The 13,489-nt window shown below is 34.6% G+C and overlaps 2 pseudogenes; one reads left to right on the forward strand and one right to left on the reverse strand.

The window, feature by feature from the left end:
- Positions 1-1,405: 1,405 nt before the first annotated feature.
- On the reverse strand, positions 1,406-8,487 carry LOC140888760 (uncharacterized; annotated as a pseudogene).
- Positions 8,488-10,417: 1,930 nt separating this feature from the next.
- Positions 10,418-12,935, forward strand: LOC140888761 (IRK-interacting protein-like; annotated as a pseudogene).
- Positions 12,936-13,489: the final 554 nt, after the last annotated feature.

The raw sequence follows: 13,489 nt of genomic DNA on the forward strand, positions 1-13,489 counted from the left end.
AAGATTACCTAATTAATAATATTTAACTGATTTCTCACGTATATACCATAGATCGAGTAATATTTTCTGAAATTAATATCCAAAACATGTATGTGCATGCTTATCAATACCCTAAAGTATCCAAGTCCTAAGATCACAGACCCGCTTATATATAAGTAAGAATAAAAATTGAACATACACGTGAGACAATATCCTAAGGATGGGTTGAACTCAACCGCTTATCAAATACCAGTTTGATAAAAACATATGAACTTTGCGCGGTAGAAGTTCTGGATTTATTACCCACGAATCTAATGCCGGCCCTCGCTGTGCTTAGAGCCTAGATGCACAGACTTTCAATATATATAGTATGATATATGTAATATGATTATATGATATGATTTTAAACCATATCATACATTGTTATCACTGAGATTGAGAACAAAATCTCTAGATCTCGGGTGGCCGAAAAGAAAGTCATTTTTGTAAGTAAGGGTTGATCTTATGAGAACTAACAGTGAAAAAATAATTAAAGAATTCCGAATTTGTAGAAAACAATGGAAAAAGACAGTTTAGAAAATTAGAAAATGGGCCATAATTAACAAATTGTTAGGTACAGATGAGAAAAGCCACCGTGAAATCGTGTGGGGACAAGAATTGGAACATCAACCATTTTCAGAAATAGCCTACCATTCAAAACATTGTTATCACCATGATTCTGAAAAAAGATTATGCCTGGGACAAAAATAGACATTTATGAAGGAGGATTGAAGTGATGCAAGAATTTGACTGTGAAATCTAATGAAAGAATTTGGACTGTAGGGGAAAAAACACAAAGTGAGAAGTATATCAAAGATTTTTAGATATAAAGTTTGAAAAACCAAATAGAGGCGTGTATAATATCATTAATGAGAATAAAGCTTGTTGATTTGACCTACATGTTCTGTGCATTAATTAAAGAATTAATGGATGTTTAAAAAAGAGCAGAGACTGAAGGTGTTTGATCCCTAAAAAGAAGAGAAAGCATAACTTGCAAAATGGAGCCAAAATTAAAAAAAGGAAGAAGCTACGTTTTTTTCCCTCATAATCATTTCAATACCCACGGCTTCTTTAAGTGTGATTAATGACTTTTTGACCTAAATAATTCACAGCCGGAAATAAAAATGAAAGTTTTGTTTAATCTTTTATGTCACGCTTCTCCACATGATGAAAAGAAAATTCATGTCAATATATACCAAAGTCAGATTTGGTGGCAAATAATCAGTTTTGGTAAAGGTAGTCAGTCTATCACTACAATGCACACTTCAGATACACTTCACACATTAGATCAATGTCCCCTCTCACGTTTTTAAATGACATTCATTGAGAAAACTAGAAAAACGTAAATTACCTTACCTGAAGACCAAAAAAGCACCCAACATCTTGCGCATTCCTCATGTATCTCTTTGCATAATCAAAGATGACGTGGAGTTTCCTCAAGTCCAGATTATTATTTTACTGAATGGATGGCCAACTGCTGCTCAGTGTGACACTTTTGAATCAGAAATAACCAGCAATGACGAGAGCTAAAACAGCCACAAAAAAAAACTAGAATTAACAATCATGAATGAAAATATTTCGGGCAAAGCAGATTTATTCTATAGATCTGCTGGTAAGCACTATGGGAAAATGCAAACATCAATATGATGAATCTGCCAATCGATAAACTTGTAATTAAAAATAAATGCAGTATATTCATCAGATGTAGCATGTTGGTACGCAATATCGACATGTGGTAAATACAAAAATGAGGATCGTCCCCACAACCGCAATCATGTCCATCAAATAAATTGTAAATTTGGGTTGAAGTAGAATAAAATCTGCTTCCAATGTGAGTTTTAAAACTAGATGAAGACAATGTGAATTTATAATATTTGATTATGAACCAAGTTAAAGCATGCATATGGATCAATAAGTTGGAATGTACCTTAGTTCCAGCCACAATGGTGCCATTCAAGGGATGAGAAGCACATGCAGTAATACCTTCAGAGAGTGACAAAAATCTGTTCTGTATACGCTGGCCACTTGTTCCATCATTGCTTTTATCATCACAACTAGCAACAAACTTCAAATTAGCAGCCCAAACCCAAAAACTGTTATTTGTTATTCGTTTTTACATTGCTAGCTAAAGAACTGGGGAATCACACTGAAACACACACCTACCAGCCACACAACATCAACAAATCTTTCTCGAAAGAGAAGAAGGATCAAATGAATGGATAAATAATATCAAATCTGGAAATGGATTTTTAGCCGGTTTAATACGTTACATAATAAATGGAGAGCTTATTAGCCTCATGTATCAAGTGATCAGACACACTGCTTGAACAAGCAACTGATACCGTAATTCTAAAGAACGGCTGAAATTTGAAGTGTGTGGTAGTTAGTCCCTTACTTGTAATCCACATAACAAGGAGAGACACTGTCTGGATAGAAATCCAAAAGGTAAAGGCCATTACTGGTCGACGATCCCACAATGTAAATCTGCAAATACGTCAAGAAGAAAAGTTGCAAAAATGAGAACATAGTCAAGATACAACTGCACACTAACATTAGTAGAAGTCACTCTAGATCATAAGACTAAATTCCCTGGATGAGATGAGAATATATCAATCAGAGAAAAACTCAGCTCGCATTTTCATACCATGATATAAGCTAGAACATAGAAATGCAATAGATAGACAAGTCCAAAACATTTTTATAAATTTTACTTTATTCCACTTTTTCCTTTTCTCCATGGAATTACAACCTTTCTAGAAAATCAACAATACAAAGTCATACTGCAGTCGAACAAACTTAAGATAGATTGCTTAAATGACTTACTGAGTTTGTTAGAAGCCAACATGGTCTTCTCAAGAATGAGACATTGGTCAAACCATCGAATTCATCCCTGTAAGTTGACATCAGCAAGAGGGAACAACATTCAGCGATCCTTATTCAAAAGAAAGTAGCAAGTTCATTTTGTACATACAGCCAAGGAGGTGGAGGACAATGAATATGTGTCACTTGAAGCTTGTTAGTGTCTAGAACACCTGACCTGGAAGAAACAATAACAAAATAAGCATAAAATCCAAACTGGACAAGCCAGATATATAGGATGGAAGATTCCGAAAATAAGGTAGGATGGCATTTGAAGATTGTCAGGTGGTAAATTCAGCTCTTGACACATGGTAACAAATGCAATTAATTACAGCTGCCACTAGACTTAAGCCCATTCCAAAACATAAAAAAAAACAGCATGCATTTGCTTGTAAACATACCAACCATCATCAAGATGAAATGCCAATTGGTAAGGGCACGATGGATCAATATCAATTGAGTGTATTTCCTTTGAAACAATATTTGATTGAGCCTGCAGATAATTGATAATATGTAGTCATATACAGCCAATGCACATAAAAGAATCAAAGGGTCAAACAAATGGTAAGTCATCGAGCAGAAAAGGAGTTGATGATTTCAAGAATACAAATCATTAGAGAACTATGATAGATTGTAAATTTAAAATATGGAAAGCATTTTCTGAACTTAAGAGGGGGGGGGGGGGGGGGGGGGGGGGAAACAAATGCCTGATGTGAGATTCCTTACAAGAATAGCACAAAAAATGGTGGTCTTGCTAAACTCTTTTAAAGTTGCAATAGTACAGTAACATACTAACATATGACTAATGAAACTTGAATTGCCCTTCATAACATAACCCAACATGTGCTTGAGCGGAATTTGATTGATAACATAGTGGAGCATGTGAATCAGTAGTCCCAACATCTACATACCAAATAAAATTCTTCCACAAGGCATTATTGAGACAACAAACAAATAGTATCTACAGAAATTATCTTGCAGACAACAATATAGTTGAGTAAAGTAATATTTTCCTCTTCAGAAATGGTTCCCAAAAAAAACAGTTGGATTCAATGAAACCAGCCCAGATATTTTACGTAAACGATGAAAAATGGGTCAGAAAATTTCAGCACAACAATTGATGCAGTATAGAATTAGAAAACTGATGTGGATTATCTTGCATACCTTTAAGGACCATATCTTCTCCAGCTCATGTGATAACTTCACCGCAATAAGAGGAGAACAATATCCCTAAATAAGCAAAGCTACTGTTATGGCTAACTGGCTATCGATCAGTCAAGAAAAATTTCTTCTTAAGATAATGGGTTTGAGCTATTCATCCAGCACAATCTCAATCTTACACGTCTTTCTATCTTTGCTGTTTGTTTGTTTTTTTTTTCTTTTTGATTATATGACGCAGACTTTATGCCCAACAATGTTAGAATAAAAGGTCCTCTGAGCCAAATCAGTGGCATAAACTAGAAAATGCCCATACCTCTTTATGATTACTGAAAGCTGTAGATGATCGTCCTCCACGGAGATCCCACATATATATAATTCCCTGCTTGCTAGCTCCAAATATAATCTACAGGCTCAACAAAATAAAGTGATGGCTATAGCCTGTCATTGAAAGTGAGTGGTGAAATAAAGGGTTTTTTTTTTTTGCCTCATTAGTCAACTTCAATAAAAATCATACCTCATTATCCCTACTTAACTTAATACTGTTAAGTGAGCCAGAGGAATTGGTTGAGAGTTCCAAACAGGGAAGATCGCTAGCTCTTCTATCCCACACATTAATTGATCCATTAGCATCAGAAGCAAGCAACCTATTGAGGCATATTATCACAAAGCAGCCACAAGAAATGAAAGACTTGTCAGCATATAACTAAAATAAAATAACAGTAAGAAAGTAAGCATCACGAAGCACAGCACCTTAAATTTTTTGCTCTAAATTATCGTTTTTCTCTGAGGTCGGTCTAATCAAAACAATGTTACCTCAATAACCTACTTTCTATCCTCCAAAGATCACTTGTCCTATTCTTCCATCTTTTTAAATGAATTCTTGGCTTCCCTAACATCATAAACACTTATATAATTTCTCTTGCAATATACCATGGATTGAAAATCATGGAGAAGACGATGCCTCTCGCTCTTTAGAAACTAAAAAATTTCAAAGCAAGAGTCCTATAGTTTTAAACCTTGAGTTGTCATCAGAAGAAAAAGCTATGTCTGAGAAACCTTTATGAGCATTAATCCCATGAACAGTGATATTGGGCCTCTTTTCTTAGCACCTGCATATAAAGTACACAGAAAGATGAAACACAAATGCAAACTTATAACAGCTACAACAAAAAATACTGATCTACGATTTCAGTAGACCGACACCACCTCCAAACAAATTAAATGCTTGTTCTTTGTCTTAAAGTATCAGCATAAGAGTAATTGGTGCCTATTCAAGCTTTTCATTCATGTTATTTTCTCTCAGTCCAACTGATGCATTCATCAGAAATTTCATCAAAAGACTAATGGATCAGACTTCGATGAAAATGCAAATTTTGGTAAGGATGCTATCATAGATTGCCCATATACGACAAGCTTACCAACAAAACTGCTTCTTTGTATATCATACCAGTTACCGAAAGAAAACAAGGAGGAATCAGAACTGAATGAATTGCATGAGGTCTGTCATTATCAGCCCAGAAGAGATCTAACGGATTAGCTGTTTTTTTAGTTGAATCCATGGTTTCCCTTTCTTTATCATCACTATTCAGAGGATATCATATAAAGTGGCTCAACCTTCGATATCATCACGTTCATTAGTTTTTTTTTAATTTTAGGTCTGCTTGTTAAGTGTTAACTTGACAAGTCTTTGTGCATCATCGATGAGATTCCCAGGATAAAAAGTAAGGTAGGTTTTTAGTTAAGACTAAGAATGCAGGAACTTCATTGAAGAAAGGTGAAACAAGGCTTACCTCGACCGGTTCAGAGGAGACATACCCAATGTCATAAACATGAACTTCACTGCTTTTTATTGATGTGCAGGCTATCTGCGCGGTAAGAAAAGAAGTGTGGAGAGGCAAGTTACAAAAAACTTGTTACTAGCAAATAAGGTATCAAGAAACTTGCGGGGACAAATTTTATCAGTACCTCCTGTAAAAATTCAAAAAACGAAAACCACTTGTGTAATATTAATTGCAATTGAAACCCCATGCTTTTAAAATTCAAGGATAAAACCCCTTACAAATGGGGTAAATATGCTTGAATTTTTTTAACGAAGGGATTACACGTGCTTGATTTTTATAAATTGGATGATACATTAGCCTATTAATATTAGGGGGCTGCATGCCTTTTAGACTTTTCATAGGGGGGTCTGGTGCAATTAGCCCAAATTTGTGGCATTTTGTGTTTCTTCGAATGCATGCTTCTTGTCTATGCCAACTAAATTTTAGTCAAGGCCCTTAGGATGCAAACCTCATCTTGGTTAGCAACATTCCAACGGATGACATCAAGTTGTTGAGAAGTAGATACATGCAGCACTTGTTTTGCTTCATCCTCTTTCACATCTAAAGATTTTATGCATCAAAAGAACTACATGAGGACATTTTGAGTTCTAGGGATACCAGGCAGAAAGATAATCGAATCAGAAAAATTTTAGACAAAAAACAATGAAGACACTGATACACGTTTCCATTACTTCAACAGAGATAAATATCTAATCTTGAAAGTATATTGCAAAACCACCCCTTCGTTTTATTAAGTAGTTGAAACTCTGATGCAAAAAGTAAAAGTAGGAAAAATCCCCTTTATTTTCAAATTAGTAACCAAAACTCCAAAACAAAAATTTTATCGATCTAATGCCTAAGATCTCATGTGAAAATTTTTAATGAGATAAGAACATCTTGTGTTATTGAATTTATCTTAAACTTCCCCCTGTTGAATTTATGGTATGCGCTGCTGCTCATACATTAAATTACATAAAAAATAAAAAAGCCCACAGTCGAAAATGATATTTTAAATATAACAGCAAAATTACATGTTTTTTCCTTGTTTTATAGCATATTAAAATTTCAAAGTCATGTTTTAAAAAATAATATTCTAAACTTGAGAAACAAAAGAAAGATAAACGTATTTTTATTATACTTCAAAATGTCATTTTCAAATTTGAGTAATTTAATTATCATTATAATTTCATGTATAGGTGCTTAAGAAGCAAGTATACTACCAAAAAATTGTTGGCATGGCAGTTTTGCCAACAAATTTTATAAAGTAGGTTTTAGCTATAAATTTTATAACGGTGAGTTTTTAATTCATGGCTGCTATAATTTGAAAACAGGGAATTCTGCATTTAATTATTTTTCTCAGAGGATTTTTACCGACTCATCGATAAAACAAAGGGGGTTAAATCCATTCTGGCCAATCGTTAGGTGTGAATTTGTAGTGGGCTTATTTTATAAAATGTTACTGAAACAAGGAAGTGCAAGTCAAAGTTCTAAAGAGAATGTGCTTAAAAATTTAGAATTTGTATCTCATAGCCAAATTATTGGTACCAAATGATCGGCCACTTCATTTTATAAAAACAGACAAGAAATTTTAGAATTTGTATCTCATAGCCAAATTATTGGTACCAAATGATCGGCCATTTCATTGTATAAAAACAGACAAGAAATCTAAGTATTAATGATTGGTTACCAGGACTACAGATATTATCAAAGTCATGCACAGTTAAGCAGCCTGATTTGTCACTGATGCTAGATATACTCCCTACAAAAACAAATCAGCACATTGATAAGATAAACATAACATTGTCTCTTAAACCAGCTAAAAGCTAAAATAATCTCCAATGTACGAGTTCGCTGATACAAAATCGACAACTTGGCATGAAAGTAGAACAGTTTCAGTGAGTCTTATTATGATTCTGGTATATCAAACTCACTACCTTGCACGCCTTAAACATACTAGTCATGACATTGTAAGGGTGATTATGCTCTCCGAATTCTGGTTTTCCCTTCTTTACAAGGTCAATAGTCAAGGGCCAATGATACTGTATTAAAAAAAATAATCAGTACAAAAAACTTGGTCCAGACAGTTAGTAGATGACTACAAAATTACCCATGTGAACTGACTGACTATTCTCTCAGTTTTGAGACTATTGAGGCGAATAATTTAGCTGCATTCTGCAAGATTAAAGCATATGTCACCCAAATATAGGGGTGTAAATTTTGGAAATACCACTAAACCTTGGTTCTCAAAGGATAATATGATTTATCATTGCTGGACCAAAGAATGTTCAGTGCCAAACGCATAAAAATGGAAAAATTTGAGAATCCGTCAGGCGTTCATTATGAGCTATTCATTACATGAACTATTTTTTGCATCAAGTTTCTAAGATGACATGACAAAATTTATATCCTGAGCTCTTTAATGGTTGTCCTGAGAATAGAATTAACAATGAGAAGAATTTTTCATATTTAACTCAAGTCTAAAACTATCTGAATGCAGCATGCAACTACACAAGGGACCATTACGACATGCAACTTGAGGATCTAGTAATGCAGCAAAGTCACCTTGGAGTCAAATTCAACTGCTGAAATGCCCCACCTGAAATTGAAGTGCCAAAAGAGTGGCAACCATTAGCACTTGAAATAAAAAACTATTGGAATACAATAAACACATAGGTAAAGCAATATGTTCTCTGTACACCACTCAATGAAAATCCATTATGATAAATAAACTACTGATTGTACAGTTTTTCATGAACTGGGCGTTTTGATACAAGTGGTTTCTAAACGTAGCCACCACATGAATGTGTTTCCCGCACAAAAAAACATCAGCATATTGAAGAAACACTAATCTAAAAACAAAAAGAAAGCCGAAATTCAACCTGCTGGTTGTGCCGGGATTATTGTTCCATGTTAACCAATCAATCTGTCAAAAGTGCCGCTAATTAAAAAACCAGCTGAAGCCAAAATTTGGTAACGAAATACAAATTTTCTATCTAACATAAATTCCTTAAAAAGTTCCTTACATGGGTCTGGCATGGTTCTCCATCCACGTGATATGTATGAGGAAAAGCTCCAATCTTGGAGCAAAGAAAGAAAAATAATCAAGTCATCATCCACACACTCAATTGGTTAGCTAATTGAGTAATCAAACAGTAAATAAACCTCAACTGACCTCAGAGTAGGATTGAATTATGAGGCCAGAAATACAACGTCGATAATTAGGGGTCGAATCTGCCGTTTAATTCGATGAGACTCCTCTTCCAGCGATGCCTGAAATGCATTGGATTTCAACAAGTGAAGAAATCTGAAAGTGGGGAAATGAAAGAATTACCTGTGGGAGGGTCTGGGCCTCTGATTCAACGAATTCAATGGGGCTAGGTATTGTTCCATGCAATTCCTTCCGATGATTTATCCTCTGCTCTCCTTGTTGACTGACTTGAGTAAACAGGGCTGGGCCAAACGCTATCGATGACTTTGAACGTCCCGCCATAAATAAACACGCCATCACCTAAGCAAGCTTGGTAAATAAATAAATAACTATTTTTCAATAATTATCTTATCCTAATATCAAAATTCTTTTTTTATTATTTTATCCTATCAATGCATTCATCAAACAAAGGAAATATAAGAAGACAAATTAAATATATTTTACATTACATTTTAAAATTAAAAAAAATTATGCATATTTTTTTAGGTTTTTAATTTAATTGTGTATTGGGTTTTTTTTCCAATAATAATATAGTGAGGGAAAAAAATTGACATATTGTGACAAAAAAAATTTAGGCTATGCTAGGATAAGTAATTATACAATGTTTTTATAAAAAAATGTTATTTACAAAATTTTGTTTCGTTAAAAAAAATGTATATGCCTTCTAAGATTCAAACGTGTTTGGGAGGATGTTGATTATATAATATGCTCTCCGCAAAAGTGGTTTTGGTTATTTAGGGGAAAAAAAAACCTACAAAAACTTCGACTTCAATTTCTCTATTTTTTTTCCACTTATTAATCATCTAAATAAAAGTATAATCAAAGAAATGTGCGAGATCGAGTTAATTTGGATCAACATGATGAATATTTGTACATTCTGATTGAATTGTCTACCTAGCTTAAATTTGGTTGATTGGAATATTCTTCTTGGAATTGAAAGAACCGTGAAAGGTATAAGGCAAAAAAAACAGAAGACTATGTGTAATGCATACCTCTACGTAAAAAAGTTAATATCTACAAAATTAGAAAGAAGCAGCCAACTTATTTCAGCATTGAAAACGATCAAGATTTTTTAACACCCATTCTGCCAACCTTCAAAATATTTTTCAAGAAATATATATGCTTTTATGTCTTGATAAATTTAGCACTATTTTCAAGACACCATATCATTGTCTATTAACTCTAAACGATATAAGATACCTAAATTTAATTATTATTTAAAATAATTGGCTGAAACTTCCTTTGGCTTAGTAATTTATTATTATTAAAGATAACAATTATGGGGAAAGAATAACAGAAATTAACCTTTTTTTTTTAAATTTAATAATTTATATTTGGTGTCCCCATTTAAATGTCACTTTTGCTCTACGTTGGAAAAAGCCAAGACAATGAAAGGCTCGGGGACCGGAGATGGTACCTTTTCATGTCCCCATTAAAAAACATATTTGACTAGAATTTTAAAATATAATGTTTCGAGGGAATCATGAAATGAATTATTTGTATTTTGAGAAGACAATGGAATTTGAATCTGTTATTTTTAAAAGTAAAACATTTTTTTTAATAGAATAAAAAAAAAGCGAATCATGATTTATATTATAATATTCTCTCATTCACTAGAAAAACATACAATACAAATTATTCTTTCTTCTTCACTCGTTATCAGGTTCACATGCACTCACTCTCTCACTGGTTCCAAATTTAACTCGAGACTAAATCCATCTTTCTTCCAGATTTTTGTTGGCTATATATCCAGAGTCATTTGGCTGGATATGATATCACATGATCTACTTCTCTGTGCTGCAACCCAAATCCAATCGTTGGATTTCGTCCTGCAATATTCACTATTTATATTCTTCCGTGTTCTTTCCTCTCTTAATGGCTGATATTCGTCACAGAGCACAGTTAGAAAATTGGAGTTGGAGAATGATGTGAGCAGAGAAGATATTCAGGCGGCGCTTGCCACAAAGCTGTGGAGCTTCGGGCGCTTCACGCAGCCCTGGACACTGGGAAAATTAGCCAGCTAATCATGAGATTCAGCGCTGCTTCTTCTCCTGTCTCTTGCCTTGCTCCTCCGCTCTCCGCACAAGATTACCCTGTTTTTACTCCAGTAAGTTTTTTGTTTTGTTTCACCTTTTTCTTTTTGCAAGTTTGTTGGCTGTGAATATTGAGCTTTCAAAAACTGAAAGATTGTTGGAATTTTTATAGCCTTGAAATATTGCTCCTGTTTTGCGCATGTTCATTTTTTCCGCTTTGTTTCTAGTTTTCTTTAGCCAACCTTGGACTGGATGGTTCTTGCGGGCGCGAACGTTCAGTTTTGGAAATATGTCGACTTTAGGCACTTTTTTTTGTTACTATTTCTGTTATTTATCCACAAAAATGTACTTACAACTTGCTTCATTTGCAATATACAATCTTGACAGAGTTATGAGGACGAACCTTTACCAGGATAACCATATCATCTACTGGAAAATCGAAATCATCCCGAAAGTTGGGGAGTGAGCATATCGTAGATTTAGAAAATGTCAATCAAAGCCTTTTACCGAATTACCTGAAACCAAGAAAAGGGTTGCTCTCCGAATTCATAAGCTTGGAGGGACACAAATTCCCTGCAGAAGATCAGAATTCAGGAATAGGTTCTTGTGCGAATATATTTTACTGTTCTTGATGAATCACCGGGCTGGTTTCCAGCAAATCTAGAAGAAATCGTATAGGAGAGCTTAAATCAGTATCATCTTGCAACAGATGCAACCCTGGTTTGATAAGTAGTGAATCAGTTTCAAGAACTTCTCTTTGTTCACCTCCAAGAAACAGGGTTCTGAAGTTTCCTTGGCTTTTTTCTAGTACAAAGAAGAAGAACAACAAGAATGAAAATTCACCTGCTCGATCAAAGCCGGTGGAAGTTTCTGAGAGTGGTAAAGACTCGGAGATTATTTCTATTGAGATGTTGAAGAAAGAACTGGAGGAAGCTAAAGAAACCCGAGATTCAGCCTTATTTGAAGCTGCAGAAATGAAGAATCTCTCGTGGATTTAAGCCAGAAAATGGAGTATTTGGAGACATACTGTGAAGAACTGATGAAGGCCTTGAGGCAAGAGACGCTCACAAATCTTCCGAAAAGAGGGACACCTGGTTATGAAAATGCAGAAAATTTCATGCCAGTTAGTGAAGAGGTGATGGTAGAGGGATTCTTACAGATTGTATCAGAAACAAGATTGTCAATGAAGCAATTCTGCAAGATTCTAGTTGCACAAATCGAAGAAACAGATCACTCGTTGATTGACAGCATGAACATTCACCTTCAACAACACAAACTCTCACTCAAATCCAAGTACTCTAAAACCGTGTTATACCATATCGAGGCTATGATAAATCAATCACTCTACCAAGATTTTGAAAACTGCATTTTCCAAAAAAACGGTGTGCCTAAGATCTTGGACCCTCATCAAGATCGCGAAGCTCAGTTCCAATCTTTTGTTGCACTACGAAATCTAAGTTGGAATGAGTATTGAGAAAAGGAACGAAGTATTACAGCGAAGAATTTAGCAAGTTCTGCGACGATAAAATGAGTGGCATAATTGCAACTCTAGGGTGGACTACACCGTGGCCCGAGCAGCTTCTACAAGCTTTTTTCGTTGCTGCTAAGTGTGTTTGGTTGCTCCATTTGCTCGCGTTTTCATTCAATCCTCCATTGGGTATTCTCAGGGTCTACGAAAATATGCCGTTTGAACCTCATTACATGGAGGATATCTTTGCGGACAGGCAAAGATCACAGGGTCCAAGTCGGGTTAAAATCATGGTTATGCCTGGTTTTTATGTGCATGATAGGGTACTGAGGTGTAAAGTTCTTTGCAGATACAAATCTTTCGCCTGAATTGAAGTTAACTCAGTTCTCCTAATTGGCTTAGTATAGCTAATGCTCGCTGAGAAAAATCTAACTTGTAATCTTTATTTTAGGCTTTCCTTTATTGTTCCGCATGAATTTTACTGATTGTTTAGTTAAATTTTATATAATCATTTCAAAGAACTTAGTCATATTGGATGGCATGCACTATATTATATTAACATGTTCTCGTCATATTATATTCGTAAACAAGAGGTAGTAGCAACCAATAACCTCAGTCTTGTTTACCTTTCTTGGAAAAAAAACTCTTGTTTTTATGTAATAGATGATTCTGTAATTGATTCCGAATGAGATGAAAAAATGCTATTTTGGCATTTCGTTATATTTATGTGAGGCTATGGCTTCAATCCACACTCATTTCACTTGAATGGCTGGAAGTAATGATAGCTGGTTTCATCCCACTCTTTAACGATTGAACAAAAACCAAAAAACTGAAATAAATGGCAAAAATTTTAAGAGAATCCGAAGAAGAGAACTTGTTTCTATTTCCTAGTTTCTGATGAAACAGAAAACATAACTGTTCA

Source organism: Henckelia pumila, chromosome 3 (genome assembly GCF_033568475.1).
Source record: "Henckelia pumila isolate YLH828 chromosome 3, ASM3356847v2, whole genome shotgun sequence".
Taxonomy (NCBI): Eukaryota; Viridiplantae; Streptophyta; class Magnoliopsida; order Lamiales; family Gesneriaceae; genus Henckelia; species Henckelia pumila.